Here is a 20,351-nt window from a genome sequence, read left to right on the forward strand (position 1 = left end):
TGGGAATGGGGTGTCCAAGAATAAACAAAACCGAGGACGTGAGCGATAAGAACGCCCAGTACAAAAGTATGAGTATACAAACCTATATGAAATGCACATGCTATGATATGATACCAGGGTAGTCAAGAAACAGGAATCACAAAGGATCTCAAAATGCTCAGTCTAGAGGCGCCAAGTGGATAGTGCCGCGCGGTCCAACCTCTGGGTCACTGCATCCACTACAAGACAGACGTGGACCTAAAATGTCCCGGACCACCGAAGCCCTCCCGACCCGTCGGCCACTGTGTACTCTCGGTGTCCATGCGTCCACAAGACAGGGCTGAGCGGCCCCAAGATATAGCTTATCTCGAAAGAGATACAGCTCAACAGTAAAGGCTATCTCGAAGGAGATACGGCTCAACATGATATGCAATATGCATCATAACTCGTGACATAATAGCATGCATCATATGACATATAACAATGCAGCAAATACTCATGCAACACATATATGAATGTATACTCAACCAGGATATCTCGGATAGTACTTTCGTACCTCTATCACAGCAAGCCTAGCCTTACGCAACACCGCTAATCAGGTCTAGCACAAGCCTACGCATCAAAAGCATACTCAATCAATACTACCATGCTCGACTAGCAAAACCAGTACTCCCTAGTACTACCAAAGGTTTAGGGTTTACCTTCGTCCTTCGACAGCCCTTTGATGTCGATTGCCTTGAAACTCAGGCGCCGCTACGCTACTACTCCTGGCAGCTCTTGGCTATCGCTCGACCAACAACTAACCCTAGAAACCTTCCAAATCCTCTCAACTATGAGGCAAAATCATGAATTGGCAAGTCACAAATGAGAAATCCGAGCACTATTTATAGGCCATGTTCGGATCCTCCGAACAACACTTCGGAACGTCCGAACGCTACGTGTCCATTGGCTCTTGACAGCTCATGATCGGATCCTCCGATCATACACTTCGGACCGTCCGAACATGCATGGAAAATGACGTGTCGATCAACACTTGACACCTATGATCGGATTCACCGAACTACACTTCGGATCGTCCGAACTCTTCGGTGCTTCCGAACCCTCTTCGGTCCGTCCGATCATGACCATAGCCAAAATTACACCTTAAACCTTCTTAATCACCATTACTCCGTTAATTACCCAATTTGGAATTCGGGCTACTACATTCTCCCCCCCTTAAAAGATTTCGTCCTCGAAATCAGGCTTAGAGAATGAACAAAACGAAATAACAACATCATTAATACATCTCAATTGTTGTTGAATACAACTGATACTATGATTACAACTGAAAACACAAACTTATACAAAGCACAACTCAAAAGAGCTCTGGATGCTCCGAACGCATACGACTCTCTAACTCCCAAGTGGCTTCTTCAGTGCCTCGACGCTGCCACTGCACTAAGACAAGAGGAATGATCTTATTCCGCAACACCTTATCTTTGCGATCTAGAATCTGAACTGGTCGCTCCACGTAAGACAAATCCGTATCAAGTTGAACTTCAGATGGATGTAAGATGTGCGACTCATCTGCTACATAACGTCTCAACAAGGATACGTGGAACACATCATGAATACTTGATAGGTACGGCGGCAACGCAAGTCTGTAAGCTAAATCTCCCACACATTCCAGTATCTCGAATGGACCAATAAATCTCGGAGACAGCTTACCCTTGAGACCAAATCTCAAAATCCTGCGAAAAGGCGAAACTCGGAGAAACACCTTCTCACCTGGCTGAAAATGAAGAGGTCGACGCTTTGTGTTCGCATAACTAGCCTGTCGATCCTGAGCAGTCTTAATCCGCTTCTTGATTACTGTAACCTTATCTATAGCCTGCTGGACTAACTCCGGTCCCTCTACCTGTCGTTCCCCGACTTCATCCCAGAATAATGGAGTACGACAACGTCGCCCGTACAACGCCTCAAATGGTGCCATACCAATACTACGATGATAGCTGTTATTGTACTCGAACTCAATCAAAGGCAAATGATCCTGCCAAGCGGGTCCGAAATCCATAACACAGGCTCGCAACATATCCTCAAGCGTACGGATAGTCCTCTCTGATTGACCGTCAGTCTCCGGATGATAAGCAGTACTCAGACTCAGTGTAGTACCCAAAGCTGACTGGAAACTACCCCAAAACCGTGAGGTAAAACGAGGATCTCTGTCACTAACAATACTGACAGGCACTCCATGCAAACGTACAATCTCCTGAATGTACAATCGAGCCATACGATCGAAAGTGAAATCACGATTATACGGCAGAAAATGAGCAGACTTGGTGAGTCGATCCACCACTACCCAGATAGCATCGCTGTTCCTCGAAGATAATGGCAAGTGAGTAATGAAATCCATCGTAATATGCTCCCACTTCCATTCTGGAATAGGTAAGTTCAACAACAATCCTCCCGGTCGACGGTGCTCTGCCTTAACCTGCTGGCAAACTAGACACTTGGAGACAAACTGATACACGCTGCGCTTCATCCCTTTCCACCAAAACCGCATCCTCAAGTCTCTATATATCTTGTTGCTTCCTGGATGAACACTTAACTTGCTTCGATGCGCCTGAGACAATATCTCGTCCCTCAAAGTGTCATCCTCTGGTACTACAACCCGATTAGATAAGCACAGAAGACCATTGGACTGATAATGGAAATTGCTATCACCACCAACTAACCGAGCTAATCTCTGAGTCTTGAGATCAGACATCTGAGCTTCTCGAATCCGAGTGAACAAATTGGGCTCAGATAAAATGGTAGCAACACGAATGCTCTCCATACCTTTCCGATGCTTGAAGTTAAACCCCAACGAGCAACTATCCTGGATGGCACTAGTCATAGCACAAGTCTGAAGTGCAGAGGCTCTCACCTTGCGACTAAGCGCATCAGCTGTGAGATTCGCAGAACCTGGATGGTACTTGATCTCGCAATCATAATCCTTCAGCAAATCCATCCAACGACGTTGCCTCATGTTCAACTCAGCCTGAGTGAACAGATATTTCAGACTCTTATGATCAGTAAAGATTTCAAACTGAACACCGTACAAATAATGACGCCAAATCTTCAGCGCAAACACAATAGCTGCCAATTCCAGATCATGAGTGGGATACTTCTCCTCGTGAGATTTCAGCTGTCTGGAAGCATAAGCAATCACATGACCGTTTTGCGTCAACACACACCCTAAGCCTTGAGTGGAGGCATCGGTGTAAACACTGAAACCATCAGATCCTGACGGTAACGCCAAAACAGGTGCGGAAGTCAGAAGTCGACGAAGCTCTCTGAAACTATCTTCGCACTCGGATGACCACTCAAATGGAACATCCCTCCGAGTAAGTTGCGTCAATGGTCTGGCTATCTGAGAGAAATTCACGATGAAGCGACGATAATACCCTGCCAGACCTAGAAAACTACGGATCTCAGCCACCGTCGTCGGACGTGACCAATTCAGCACTGCTTCAATCTTGCTGGGATCCACAGAAACTCCTTCCTTGGAAATCACATGACCAAGGAATACCACACGATCAATCCAGAACTCGCACTTACTCAGCTTAGCATACAATTGCTTCTCGCGAAGAATCTGCAACACAATCCTCAAGTGTTGGGCATGCTCTTCCACACTGTGGGAATAGATCAAGATATCGTCAATGAAAACCACCACAAACTGATCCAGAAAATCTCGGAAGACTCGGTTCATCAGATCCATGAACACCGCTGGCGCATTCGTCAATCCGAATGGCATAACTAGAAACTCGTAATGCCCATAACGAGTACGAAATGCAGTCTTGGAAATATCATCATCTCTGACTCTCATCTGATGATAACCCGATCGCAAGTCGATCTTGGAGTAAACAGAAGTACCCTGAAGCTGATCGAACAAGTCATCAATACGGGGTAAAGGGTACTTGTTTTTGATCGTCACCCGATTCAGCTGGCGATAATCAATGCACAACCGCATCGATCCATCCTTCTTCTTGACAAACAAGACTGGAGCTCCCCAAGGCGAAACACTCGGGCGAATATAACCCTTATCAAGAAGATCCTGCAATTGCTGCTTCAGCTCTCTCATCTCTGACGGAGCAAGACGATAGGGGGCACGAGAAATCGGTGCAGCCCCTGGCATTAAATCTATGCCAAATTCCACCTCTCTAACCGGAGGAAAACCAGGAATCTCATCTGGGAAAACATCAGGAAATTCACAAACCACTGGAATATCCTCTAGACCAACACTACCTGTGGATGAATCAATCGCATAGATGAGGTAGCCTTCCCCGCCCGACTCTAAAGCACGACAGGCTTTCAGAGCAGATACCACTGGCATCGGAGGTCGCGCTCCCTCACCATAGAAAAACCAACTAGAGCTTTCAGTCGTACGAAACTGAACAAGCTTCTGGTAACAATCCACAGTAGCTCGGTAGGTAGTCAATAAGTCTATACCCAAGATACAATCAAAATCTTCCATCTCTAGGATCATAAGATTCGCAGTCAACTCGTTACCCTCAAAATCTAAGGGACAACCCATCACTAGACGCTTCGCTAACACCGAATGACCCATCGGAGTAGAAACAGAAAGAATGACGTCTAGAGAAACATAGGGTAACCTATGACGCTTAACCAATCGTGCAGAAATGAAGGAATGAGAGGCTCCTGATTAAGGCCCTGGAGGAAAATGATCATACTTGGCCTCAGAACTGCCACTGATATGAGGAGCGAAGGGTAATAACTCAAAGAATTTCTGCTGATACTCATCAACAGACATACTCCCCTGCTTAAGGTTCAGGAGCTCAATCGTCTTGGCCTGGCGAAGGGCTGGAGGAAAGTACAGCTGCATGAACGCTGCACGGAAATCGACCCAAGTCGCTCTACCCTGCGACTGAACTATCGGCGCAGAAGTCGATCGCCACCACCTGCGAGCACGGCCCTCGAGAAGAAAACTAAGGGTCTCCATCTTCTGCTCATCGGTGCACTGGAATGCGCGGAAACAACTCTCCATGCGCTCTAACCAATTCTCCGCATCATCGGGAGTCTCACCGCCAACTAAAGGCTTAGGCCCCATCTGCATGAAACGATGCATATCGAAACGCCTAGGACCATCCCGACGATGACGATGCTCACGATGACGTCTATGATCGTCCTGGTCACCCCATCGACCTACACTCCCCTGACTACTCCCGTCATCAAAATGGTCAGCCATCGCTACAAGATAGAATAGGGAAAATGGTAAAATGGTCAACGGAAATCCCAAAACAGAATCTATATCCCAAAATCATACGCATGCTCTGATACCATAAATGTAGTGACCCGTTCCAGAATCACCTACTAATCAAAAACTAAGCATGCAATTAACCTAATTAATTATAATCAGAGATAACAGCGGAAATATGGCCAACAACAATAGTTATACAACCCAATCGAAATCGAAGTCTAGACTAACTCAAAATGAAATATCTAGTACAACCATATCGAATCAAATGGAAAACACTGAAAACTAAACCAACCAGCTACTCAACGACCTCCTCCTGCTCCTCCTGAGCCATCCAACCTGAGGCCTGCCCCGTGGGAATGGGGTGTCCAAGAATAAACAAAACCGAGGACGTGAGCGATAAGAACGCCCAGTACAAAAGTATGAGTATACAAACCTATATGAAATGCACATGCTATGATATGATACCAGGGTAGTCAAGAAACAGGAATCACAAAGGATCTCAAAATGCTCAGTCTAGAGGCGCCAAGTGGATAGTGCCGCGCGGTCCAACCTCTGGGTCACTGCATCCACTACAAGACAGACGTTGACCTAAAATGTCCCGGACCACCGAAGCCCTCCCGACCCGTCGGCCACTGTGTACTCTCGGTGTCCATGCGTCCACAAGACAGGGCTGAGCGGCCCCAAGATATAGCTTATCTCGAAAGAGATACAGCTCAACAGTAAAGGCTATCTCGAAGGAGATACGGCTCAACATGATATGCAATATGCATCATAACTCGTGACATAATAGCATGCATCATATGACATATAACAATGCAGCAAATACTCATGCAACACATATATGAATGTATACTCAACCAGGATATCTCGGATAGTACTTTCGTACCTCTATCACAGCAAGCCTAGCCTTACGCAACACCGCTAATCAGGTCTAGCACAAGCCTACGCATCAAAAGCATACTCAATCAATACTACCATGCTCGACTAGCAAAACCAGTACTCCCTAGTACTACCAAAGGTTTAGGGTTTACCTTCGTCCTTCGACAGCCCTTTGATGTCGATTGCCTTGAAACTCAGGCGCCGCTACGCTACTACTCCTGGCAGCTCTTGGCTATCGCTCGACCAACAACTAACCCTAGAAACCTTCCAAATCCTCTCAACTATGAGGCAAAATCATGAATTGGCAAGTCACAAATGAGAAATCCGAGCACTATTTATAGGCCATGTTCGGATCCTCCGAACAACACTTCGGAACGTCCGAACGCTACGTGTCCATTGGCTCTTGACAGCTCATGATCGGATCCTCCGATCATACACTTCGGACCGTCCGAACATGCATGGAAAATGACGTGTCGATCAACACTTGACACCTATGATCGGATTCACCGAACTACACTTCGGATCGTCCGAACTCTTCGGTGCTTCCGAACCCTCTTCGGTCCGTCCGATCATGACCATAGCCAAAATTACACCTTAAACCTTCTTAATCACCATTACTCCGTTAATTACCCAATTTGGAATTCGGGCTACTACATGTTATATACTACAGTGGAATGAACCGGGATTGGGCTAGATTATGATGTACTTGTGTTATATGATTTCGATCTCATTATTGACGTGTAATGCTACACAAGTACAGAGATATTGTAGAGATTGTCCCAGAAATGGTAAGATTCAGACCAGATCTGGCTGATAAACGGAGATTTTCCGATAAGGATTCTAGATTCAGAATTCCTTTAATAAATGTATTGTATAGGACTCGATTAGTACAGAAAGGAGCAGATTGCATCCTTATGTATTCAGTAGACCCACTGAAATCGAGCCTAGCATTGGCAGATTCGCCAATGATATATGTGGTGACTGATATTTGCCTAGATAAGATTTCAGATGTGTTGATATCAGAAAGGTAGATTTCAGAATTGAATCGATACCAGATGAGGTATGACAGTTGATCTGGGCGCTGTGAAGATTGATCAGTAGTCAGAATTATCAGTATTGCCAGAACTTGCTGTTTTATGAGTTTTCTTAAACTCACTAGATTGTATAGGTTGTTTTTTTTATTTCGAATCTGATTTGATATTACTGCTGTTTGGGTCAGTGTTTGATACAGATTCGTGTAAACAGTTCAGAAATGTGATCAGACTATTCAGACTTGTATTTTGACAAGATAATCAGAACAGAGTAACGCCTACAGTAACAGATATGTGATTTGGTGGTTGTATCAGATTAATTCTATTGTGGTATCAGAATGTTTCAGAATTTTGTAACAGAATTGATATCTATAGTCAGAGCCGAATACCAGGTAGGTATTTCTTCTTTATTTTATGTTATTAACTGAATTGTTTATACAGGATAGTTCGAATATGAACTCATAGATAGTGTCAGAACTGCACAGTAGTGGGTTCAGTTTTCATTCAGATGTTTGTGAATGTATTATATTCGAACAGATAGTTGTGATATAAACAGAGTAGATCAGTTATGGCAGAAATTGTACAGAAAGGTTGGCAGAAATTGTACTGATAAGTCTAAATTGCTCACAGAAAAGACAGAAAGATAGCAATCAGCAGAATAATTACAGATTTTGTATATTTCTGAATAGAAATGGGAGTACATTTCTATGGCTTTCGTAATGAAATTACCGCCATTACCTTTAGATTGAGATATAATATGATTATGATTGACAGATTTCTCAATCTATATCTATCGGTTTGTACCAGATTACGTACAAACAGAACTAAATGACATAGATCGATGTCAAAGAAATGTTCAGATAGAACAGAACATTTAAGTAGATTATATCAGATTGTGATTTGATTGAGTTTGTATTTGTGATAGAAGATATCATGAACTCTTTCACAGATTATTCACAGATTGACAGGTAGTCAGAGTGTATGATTCAGATACTAACAGATATTGGTAGAGTTTTAGTGCTGGATGTTAGCACTAGTTGGTACGATTTATTGTCACTATATGACTTATTGCATGACAATAATTATCAAGACAGTTCAGAATGAACAGATTAAAGAAAACCAACATCGGATGATGATGATTGGTATTTAAAGGCCGAAGATAGAATATATCCTTGGTGTGGGATTAACAGGTTTGATAACAACTGCTAGTATTGTTTTGTTAGGAACTGTGATTGGTTTATACGGATGTTGTATAACCAATATGGCAAGATTGATTCTGTCAGAGTTAGTTTAAGAAGTATTAGAATAGTATACTTTATGAAGTTTTATTCCAGAATTGAAATCAGAGATTGATACCAGAAAGAGATTTCAGAATGGATTCATTAAGAGAAGAGTTTGAATGTTAAACTCTATTATACATTTCTTCTCTTATATTTGAATTGATTGTTTATGAGTTCGAGGACGAACTCAGATCTAAGAGGGGGAGAAATGTAATGCCCGAGGATTTGATTATCCTAATCTGTGATAATTTAATTATTATGACTTGATGTGATTATAACCGGACCATCTTGAGAATAAATTGAGAGGACTAAATTGTTGGGCGAAGATGGCGCGCCCGGGCGGAAGTTTTTAACCGCCCGAGCGCGAATGCCTCGGAGAAGAAGGCCGAGAGTTACTCGCCCGGGCGGAAGTTTGTGCTCGCCCGAGCGAGACTGCTTGAACTTGCGAGGGCCGAGAGTTACTCGCCCGAGCGGAAATTTGTGCTCGCCCTAGCGAGAGACGTTCAGTAAGAAGAATAAGCCACTTGCCTTGCATGGGAGATGGAGTATATATATATATATACCAATCGAATTTTCCTTAGAATGCATCAGAAAGGATACGAAATCGTGGGGAAAGAATCAAGTCTTCTTCAACGCAAAGAATTGGGATTTGCGAGAAATCCGCCCGTCCGAATTTAAATCCGAACGTAGTATCGTGTTCCTCTCGACTAGAGCTACACAAGGACGTAAGTTTTGTTACGTTTAGACAAGATTTGAATTTATGATATTGTCAGAATTGAATATGATTCAGATATTAGGTCTCTACTATTGTAGACATTGTAGAATTGAAGTCAGATTAAAGAACAGACCGTTTCTGTAATTGTTATGATTTTTGGAAAGAGATTGACTAAGATTCTATATCAGAATGGTGTTAGGATTCAGAGTATGAATTATATTGACACAGATTATACGTTCTAGTATTATATTTGTGATGTTCAGATTGACGGGGTTATTCAGATTGTATTGTTATGCCGTCAAAACATCAGTTGATTTAGATTGATCAGAGTCAGATATGAGTTCGATTAGATTGTGATATTATTGATATGACTCAGATTGTATCTTGTTCAGACATTGATCAGATTGTATACTGATTTGAGTATTGATCAGAACAGATTGTGAATTGAGTTATTTACTGATACATCGTATTCGATATTGTCTTTTCAGATTGATATGGACAGAGTTGAATACAGATCATCATCTTCGTCAGACCGGGACGACAAAGGTATAATGCATGTGATATTCGGGAAGTCCCAACTCAAATGAATCTCATTTGAGTTTCCCAACAAAATCACATACTAGACTGTTGTCTACATTTTATTATGTTTATGCTTTGATTATCGAATTGTATTCAAGCATGTAAGTGATATTCAGTTATGAATATGATTATGCTTTGTTTACAGATTGTTATTCATTTCATTTAAGATAGGAAAGTCTTGACAGTCATTGTCAGACTTCTAGACGTTCGGTGTATCTCAACTTAGGAGCAGGTATTACTCCTATTGCCAGCCGTTGATACAGCTCGGACCGAAGTCTAGGAATAAGACGTACGGTTACCACGATCGGTTGAGTAGGTAACAGGCATTGACGTCTTATTCATCACGGGATCCCTAGAGTTATAGTTGAGTCGAGTCTAGACATGATTTGACTAGAACTGCATGCTTATATGAATGGGATTCATAGATTATGGAACCCATTGTTATTGCTTTCAGTCATGATAGCATGTGTTTATGATTTAGATTGTATATGCATGCTTATCTGATTCGAGTTGCATGTTCAGTTAGATTAGATTTCATAGATGATGAACTCTATTACTATTGTTATTGCTTTTATGCATGACAGCATGTTTCATGAATTATTATGTGTATATGCATGTTTACCATGTTTTATACTGGGATTTATTCTCACCGGAGTTATCCGGCTGTTGTTGTGTTTTGTATGTGTGCATGACAACAGGTGGGGGCTGGATCAGGGTCGAGATGACGATGAGAGAAGTCGAGTTAGCGTGGTGATTCCGGACTTGTAGCAGACTTGGTTTATTACTTGAATTTAGTAATTGAACCTTAGACTTAGGGTGTACAGTATTGTACTTTTCTACTGAACTGTAGTTTTATACAGATATGTATATTATTTAGATGCCATTACCTTCCGCATTTATATTTTAAAAAGAAAAATTTTTAGACCCTGTTTATCAGAACTGATAATTAAATCCCAACGATGATTAAAAAGATGATTAGCGTCCGGGTCCCCACAAAATGCCCCAACCTCAACTTAAAAAAAATACCACATTTTAAATTGCCAAAATCGTCAACGGTCTTTTCCTCGATCCCGCTTCGAATAATCGCCTGAAACATGAAACTTGAAAAACATTTTAACGTGCATCACTAAAATCATTTTAAGCTTAAATAAATATTTAACAATTTAAATAATGCATGGGTTATACGTGTACTGATTCTTGTGCACTACACAAAATCATTTTAGATTTTGACATTACAAAATCGTTTTTAATAACAATTTTTTTAAACATATCCAAATGTTTAAAATGTGTTTCAATATCATTTGAAAATACTAGAATATCATCAATATGGGCAATTATAAAACTATTATAAGAGTAAAAGATATCATTCATAATTTTTTAAAATTTTGAATGAGCATTTTTAAGTCAAATGACAATACTGTCAATTCATAATGTCCTATTGGAACATTGAAAGCGGTTTTATATCTATCAGATTCTTTTATTTGAATCTGATAAAATCCTGATTTTAAATTGAATTTTGAAAATATGATGCATTGACAAGTTTATCTAATAAATCTTTTTTATTAGTAATAAGATGTCTGATCCATTTTAAAACCTTATTTAAAGCTTTATAATTTATGACTAAATGAGGAATTCTTCATTCCTGCTCAAATTGTTTATTACATAGAAAACAGTACATGACCAAGGAGACTGAGAAGGTGTTATTAAATCTTTATCTAGTAAAAAATGAATTTCTTTCTTGCATAATTCTAAATATTCAGAATTCATGTGACAAGGACGAGCCTTGGTAGGAATATATTTTTCTTCAAAATTTTCTTCATATGGAAGAGAAATAATATGTTTCTTACGATTCCAAAAAGCATTTGAAAGATCATTACATATTTATAATGAAAATTTATTATAAATAAATTTAATCTTTTCCTGTAATTTTAGGATTTTGTAATTTATTATCTATAGTCAAAAGTTTTACTTCTTCTTTTAAAAAATTAATCTGAAAAAAATTTCTATCAATATTTTCTTGTAATTCATTTAAGTTTATATGAGAATGTTTAGTTATAAATTGAAAAGAAATAGGATTACCTTGAAAGATTCTTTTAATACATGTTTCATCAATATAAGTTAAATGATAAATTTGATATATAAAAAAGGAGTCCAAATATAAATTGGCTATAAATATCTTTTGCTAATAAAAAATTCGGTTAAAATACAATTTTTATCTGTACAAATATATGCTAGCTTTTGGTAATTAATTTATCTCTAAAGGTTCTCCTCCATGAGAAAGATAATGAATAGTTTTATGAAAATATTTAGTAGGAATTAATCATTCATGTATAACATTTAAATCACCACTATCAATCATAGCAATAAAAACTTTCTTATAAGAAGTATCAATTAATAGAGTAATATTAGTATGTCATTTATGAAATATAATCATACTTAAACAAATAAATGTTTTTGATTATGATCAGATAAAGAAATATCTTGAAAATTATCAATACTATCAGAATTAAATAATAAATCTTCTTTTTTATTTTCAATAACTGAAATAAGATTGTTTGCACAATATTTGAGATTTGCGGGCGTGCCAGGTGCGAAGTTGCACCGATTTGTGTGAAAATGATAAAAATCTAAATTCTAAAAATAAACGAAAGTGAATTCTAAATTTGACCGTCAGTTCTAATCTCCTAAAACAACTATAACGCCAAAATGAAGAAAACTATTGGAATTTGATGAATGAACCCCTGACATTGTTTATATTTTCAATAAACCATATAAATTTACAAGACATAAAAATATAACAAATAGAGTTGATGAAATCTAAAACGAGAAGACGTAAATTGCTAGAAATATGCTGGAAAGCTTAAAAACTATTGCTTGAATATTGGAATTTTAGCAGAGAGCTTTTGCAGATTTGTCTGTAGAGTTGAGTTGTGTGTTTTCTGTGTTAACCGATTCCTCCATTTTCTTTGCTGTGCGGTGCGGTTCCTTCCACTCCCCCATGACTCACGATCTCCTCCCGTTTTCTCTCACGATTTCCTTCTCTTTCCACGATCTCATTGCTTGGACGTTATCTGCTTATTTAAATACACTAATGGGCCTCTTATTTTTCTCTATTAATTTAAACTTTTGGGCTTAGACAATTAATTGAGCCCAATTTAATTTTTGGTGCAAACAAAGATAATATAAAGTATTATTATTTTGTTGTAAAATTTTTATTTGTTATTTAAGATTATTAATCTCTTTTATCAGATCATGTATAGTAACTGGAATTTGGTTACTATATTTTTTCTGTAAAAGATTTTTTACTTCTTTCATAGAATAAGATTGTTTTTGTTTAGCAAGAATATTATTGCTATTGGTTGAAGCATTATTCTCCATTTGATCTATAATTGTAGATTTCAAAATTGGATCTTTAATCATTTTAAGTAATTCTAAAATATTATTATTAATTAAAATATTAATATTAAGGTATTGAAATTTAGACATAAGTTTATAAAATTCATCATTTTTATCATCATTATTATTTATATTATTTATACAAGATTTTCCTTGTCTACAATTATTACATTCTTCTTGATCTGAGATAATTGAATCATTATCTAGAATATCTTTTGAACATATGATTTTAAAGAATTTTCAGATGTACTATAATAAAAATAAGAGTCCTGATTGGTTTCCATTATTATTTTAAATAATGTATCTTTAAGATTCTCATTTATATCTAATTTATTAATTTTTGTTTTAGCCCAACATTGATTTGGATAATGTTCAGACTTTTTACATTTTCTACAAATAATAAATTCATTTTTATATTTATTGTATTTTTTTGTTTTCCATGATTCGCGGCTTTATTTTTTTATTTATTTTTATCTTTTTGTCTATCACACAAATGTCTTTTTTTAATAATATTTTTCTTCTTTATCTTTAATTTTTTTTTACCTTTATTAGGTAAAACTATACCAAATTGATCACAAAATTTACATAGTTGTTTTTTCTCAAGTTAATTCTGTCTTTTAATTTGATTGTTCAATTTTAATTCATTACAAAGAGCCAAACCCTCTTGAATGCAATTACTTATTAACTTTCCATAAGTATAATTTTCATATGGAATATATACATCATATTTCTTAATACTTTTCTGATTCTTTCAGCTAAAAGAAAAAGTAAATCATATATAAATTTAGCTTTTTAAGACTATTATTACAGTTTAGTATCTCATAACTATGAGATAAAAATGTATTTTTGTAACATCTAAAATCAGTAAGAGTTTTTCATTTTAATTTACTTAATAAAGTAAGAATTTTTCGCCATTATATGTGAATTTCCCAGTAAAACGTTCAATCATTGTCATTATAATAGAATAAACTGCATTCTCTGTATGAATATTATTCTTAGTTTTAATTGAGTTAAAAATTTCATCTTTATGTGACTAGTTTAATAATTATCTCAACAACCTTTAAGTTGACTAGTAAAACCTGCTATAATCATTTTACCAATATTTTTATCATTATTGCCTGAATTTTACACACAGTACTATACATAAACATTTTGTGAGTAGTATTATAAATTTGCTTATCACTAAAACTGTAATGCCCGAGATTTTATCCCTGTAATCAGATAGTGATTAATTGACAGAACTGTAATTAATGAAGATTGTAGGGACTAAAGTGCAATTGGTGGGTTTGGAATGGAATTGAATTGGAAGGACATAGAAATACATGTACACGAGTAGTTGTACAGTGTACCACGCGCACATGCGCGAGAAGATGTGCGCATATGCGCGAAGAACTTGGTGCAAGGACAGAACATTATGCGCATATGCGCGGCGTGAGGGCGCGCATATGCGCGAGAGGGTGATTTCCCGGAAGGTGAGTCCAGAGAGTTGGGCGCACATGCGCGGCGTGGAGGCGCGCATATGCGCGAGTATTGGTATGCGGAGACAGTAGGTCTCGTGCATATGCGCGGTTTTAGTGCGCGCATGTGCGCGAGCTGTTGAGGAAGCATGGGCGCCGAGACAGTGCGTCTCGCGCATATGCGCCGCTACGAGTCGCGCATATGCGCGAGGCATGCAAAGTGAAAAATCGCCACTTGCCCTTAACCATGCAACGTGTATGTATGTATATATATATATATATATATATATATATATATATATATATATATATATATATATATACCAGCCTATATTCCTTCAGAGGGACTAAAGGAGAGAGGCGAAAGCTTCAGTGGAAGTTTGGCTTATTTGTACTTCAAATTTTGATCATGCAAAATCCGTCCGTCTGAATTTAGATCCGACTTCAGTATCGTATTCCTATCGACGCCAACTACAACAGGACGTAAGTTTTATTACGTTTTGAGATAATTTGAAAATATGATGTTAATGGAATTGAATATGATTCATATATGTTGTTCTCGAGACAATAGACATTGTATAATCGAAACAGGATTAAAGAACAGACTGTTTATGCAATTGTTATGAATTTTCAGAGTTGATTCGATTATGGTTATACCGAATTGATATCAAAATTATGTTGTTATCGATTATGAGGGGTTGGAATTGATATCTGATTTATACTATATCGCTGGGTATATTGATATTATTCAGATTTGGATAAGATGAGTTGTTGATTCGAATATACTGGTATTGTATTGCCGGTATTGCGAGACTGTACAGAATTGAGATTATGATTCGTATTGATAGCGATTATGAGTTGTATTATTATTATTATATCTGTGATGTTGAGATTGACGGGCCTATCAAGACCGTATTGTTATGCCGTCGAAACATCAGTAGATTGATTTTGATTAGATTCAGTAGTGATTGAGATTTCATTGTATGTCGTTGACATTGATCAGATTATGTATTGATTTGAGTATTGATCAGTACAGGTTTTGAATTGAGTGATACATTGACACCGTCTATTCGATATTGTCATTTCAGATTTGAGATGGACATATTTGACTTCGAAACTTCGACTTCGTCAGATCGGGAAGACAAAAGTATAAGTCAATGTGGTATCGGGAGATCGACTCAAGTAGGACCTACTTGAGTTTCCCTAAATCACATACTTACTGTTATTATATGCATTAATTTGATTTTATATGCTTGTTCTATTGATTTATAGGAAGCATGTATTAGACAAGTATTAGACGAGTAATCTTGTGACAGAAGTGCCTGATAGTGGTGGGATCGCCACGGGCACATTGCACGATGTCACAAGATAGTGTATTGGCGATAGTGCCAAAGTCTATCACCGGATGATTGGCTATCGATGTGGATAGAATTGGAGTTTCTTCTATTACTGGTGATCGATACCATATCGATGTGGATAGAATCGGAGTTTCTTCTATTACTGGTGATCGATATGGAATGCCAACGTCTGGAAACCGGGATCCCTAGACTAGGAATGAGTCTAGTCTTAGATGTGGAGTCACGAGTATGATTTATAGTTTGATATTGATTCATGTTTCTGATTGCGGTACATGTTACGAATATATGCTTCATGCTTTTATATCTGTTATATGAAATGCATGTTTCGTTGATTTATACTGGGAATATAATTCTCACCGGAGTTATCCGGCTGTTGTCTTGTTTGTATGTGTGCATGACAACAGGTGGGACAGGATCAGGGTCAAGAAGAAAATGAGGCTGGATTAGATAGCGTGGAGATCTGGGCTCAGAAGTAAATTAGGAGTCAGCACTGATATGTAGTTGAACCTAGTTGAATTATTTTAGACATTACAGGAATTGTATGTTTATATTTAATATGTAACTCGGATTGATTTACATAACGTTTCTGCTTTGTATTTAAAATAAAAATAAAAATTTAGACCCTATTTATTATAATTGATTGATTAATTCTAAGAACGATTAAAACTTTAATGAGCGTCTGGGTCCCCAAAAAAACCATCAAAATTCTATTCATAAATACTTTTCTCATTATAATTACTAGAGAAAATATATTTTTGTGTATCTTACTAACATGTTCAAATCGTTGTTGTTAAAATCAGACCAACTAACATGTTCAAATCATTGTTGTTAAAATCAGACCGGAGAGATCGATTCAATCGGTTTGACCCATAATCGACCATATGTGTGATTTGATTCTAATCTAAAAATCGTTTTTATGGTTAAACCGATCCAGAACCAATTGGAACAATCAAGAACCGTTGAACATGTTAAAAATCAGTCCGACCCATACAATATTTTTAATTTTTTTTAAAAAAATTGATTATTTTTTATATTTATTTATTTAAAAATTATTTTATATTTTAATTTTTTTTTATTTTAGTAATATGTATAAATGATTATTTGAATTTTAAACATTGTTAAAATATTATTATAATAGTATTACAAGTTATTTTGATTTAAATATATATATATTTATGTTGAATAGATTTTAAATGGGCTTTTTCACCGTTTACAACAAAATTGTTAAAAGTTTAATAAAATAACGTAAAAAAAATTTTTAACAAACTAAGGTGTCACGCCTCTTCAAGAGGCGTGACTTTAATTTTTTTTTTACAAAAAGCAAGTCACGCCTCTTGAAGAGGCGTGACCTGCCTTTAAATTTTTTTAAAAAAAAAATAAAGTCACTCCTCTTGAAGAGGCGTGACTTGCCTTAAATTTTTGTTTAAAAAATGAAGAGGCGTGACTTGCCTTTAATTTTTTTTTAAAAAAAGTGACTTGATTTTGTGATGCAAAAGACGACTCAGCACATGTTAAAAGCTGCGGCACATTAAATTTGCCGCGGACTCAACACAACACATGTTAAAAGCTGCGACACCATATTTTTAATAATTTCGAATTTATTATAATATTATAAATTTTCTTCTATAAGTTGAACACTTGATTCTCTCCTTTCATTCACTCGTTTCATATTTTTCATTTACTCTTCTCATTTTTTCATCGGTAAGTTTTTGTATATGTTTCAATTTATTTTTTTACGTTTTGCATATTTTTCAAAAGACGAGGACTCAGCACATGTTTTTTTTTTTTTTGCAGGTTCCTTTTATTTGGACAACTTATATTAAGGTACGTATACTTACAAAATTATTATTTTAATTATTAAAATTTTAAACGAAATTATTATTTATGTTAGACTAATTTTGTAGTGTTATTTGATTTTTTTTCAATCGTGATTTTTTAGTAATTACTATTTTTTGTAAAGAAGCAACTTTCCTTATTGTTTTTTCAATAAAAAAAATTAGCGTTATTGTTTGCATTATTGTTAAAAAAAATTTGCATTATTGTTAAAAAAAGGGCGTGACTTCCTTGCATACTTCTATTAATAATTTGCATTATTGTTAAAAAAAATTAGCGTTATTGTTTTTTAAAAAAAAGGGCGTGACTTCCATTTGAAAAAATATAATAATTTATATTTTAAAAAAAAGGGAAGTCACACTTTGAAAAATAATAATTTTTTTAAAAAAGGGAAGTCACGCCTACCGATTAGGCGTGACTTCCCTTATTTTTTGTTTAAAAAAATCACACTTCCCTTATTTATTTTCTGTAATTATAAAAAATTTTAAAAAAAATTAATTTAATTATTGAAAAAAAATATATTTGTGATCGATACAATGTGGTCAAAAGCTACAAATTTATTTGCTAATAAAATACATTTTCCAATCGTTATTATTAATTACACGTTAGAATCAATTAATTCTTTAAGAAAGATTCGAAAATTTAAATATGTGTATGTATTTAATTTTTATTATTAAAATAAATTTGTATTTTCAAAACTCGTAGATTGTAAAAATATTTTTTTTATTGTAATTATTATTTTTTACTCGTAGTTAATGTTTTATTTTATATTTTTTATAATTGATATTGTATTTGTTTTGTTTATACAATATTGTGATAGATAATAATAATAATAATAATAATAATAATAATAATAATAATAATAATAATAATAATAATAATAATAATAATAATAATAATAATAATAATAATAATAATAATAATAATAATAATAAATATTATTCTTATTATTGATTGTAGGATGTCGTTACATGCTGGACCTGTTGATCCTACTGTACTTTATCAGCAACAAACACATATATCTAATTTTATTACGCCTAACAACTTAGATAACACCCTAAGAGTGCGTCGATCAGATAATTTAATTTGGGCATTGTGGAATAGTGGTATACTACACCATCGTGTCCGATCATGTCTAAACGAAATGGGCTTTTACGACATCTTCTTATGTGGTGATTATGTTTATGATAATCATTTGATAACCGCTCTTGTAGAACGATGGCGCCGAGAAACTCATAATTTCCACCTGCTAGTTGGCGAGGCCACAATTACGCTACAAGATGTTGCATTAATTTGGGGGCTGAATGTTGATGGTGATCCTATCATCGGGACTGATGTATCTTGCAAGTTTACTGTATGGCAGATTTATTGTTATGATTGGTTAGGTTTTATGCCACTTCAGACAGACTTCAGATCCAACAGTTTAAAGTTGACTACTCTGTACTTACATTGTACACAAACAGTAATTGATGAAAACAGTACAGACATAGAAGTGGCACAATACTCCCGATGTGTTGCGATGTTGGTTATCGGTGGTTGTATGTTACCTGATTCTGAAGGTTGTGCGGTCAAACGGTTGTACTTGCATTTTCTGCAAGATATACATAAGGTTCGTAGTTATAGTTGGGCAAGTGCTGTACTTGCATGTTTATATCACGAATTGTGTTCCGCCTCTGGGTCAGGAAAACAAGAAATCGCAGGCCCTTTATACATATTGCAGGTATATTTATTACAATTTTTATGTATACTCCTTTTTGTACGCATTCATTAAACTCAATTGTTTTATAGATTTGGGCATGGTCAAGAATGATTCCTCTATGTCCTGACCGCTTAGGATACAACCTCACCGCTCGACTTGAAAATGAGAACAACGGTGATAATATTCTTCCAATTCCACCATACAGAGCAAGGTAATAAATGCAACATATGATATAAAATTGATAACGTCATCTTTATTTTATAGTATTACGAATTTAACGTGCATACAGATGGAAAATGTATTCACGTGGACACATACACCTACACATTCTGTGCGAATCATTCGTGATGTACTTGAAAAGATGGGAGATTGTCAGGTGTTTATATTTCACTAAATATAAATTTCGTATATGTCATATATTATTGCTTGGGTATATGATTCGTTTTTTCATTATTTATAGTTCAAATGGCTTGTTTACGACCTCGAAGCTGTGGATGTTTTGTCATTGCCTTTAGAATGTAGACATCCCACTCTCTGGCGAAGTGCGTGCCCATTGTTATGTTTTCTCATTATGGAGATGCATCGTTCTTTAAAAACTATGTTCGTGCAAAGTTCTCCTCTATCTGCGTTGTAATAACTCAAATTCGATGCAGATGGAATTCCAACAGAATCAGGGCGTTGCTCATCATATATTGTACTAAAGAATTGAGGTACGTCATATAAAGATTGACCGACAGGCGGGACATAAAATGGTAATGTATCAGGTCGGTGTTCAAGATTTGAAATGCCTTCAAAAGGATATGCATGCATATGATCACTGGTGTTGGTATGAGATGGACCAATATCAGCAAATGTGGCATTTTCGTCTTCATGCACATCTTCATCTGTTTCACTTGTAGTTGTATC

The 20,351-nt window shown here is 36.3% G+C and overlaps 1 long non-coding RNA gene across 1 annotated transcript; it reads left to right on the forward strand.

Moving 5' to 3' along the window:
• The first annotated feature begins 17,391 nt into the window (after window positions 1-17,391).
• LOC140833285 (uncharacterized) lies at window positions 17,392-19,658 on the forward strand. Its single transcript, XR_012118397.1, has 3 exons — window positions 17,392-17,737; window positions 18,707-19,466; window positions 19,535-19,658. It is a non-coding gene; the product is annotated as an uncharacterized lncRNA (long non-coding RNA).
• Window positions 19,659-20,351: the final 693 nt, after the last annotated feature.

This window comes from Primulina eburnea, chromosome 6, assembly GCF_022965805.1.
Source record: "Primulina eburnea isolate SZY01 chromosome 6, ASM2296580v1, whole genome shotgun sequence".
Taxonomy (NCBI): Eukaryota; Viridiplantae; Streptophyta; class Magnoliopsida; order Lamiales; family Gesneriaceae; genus Primulina; species Primulina eburnea.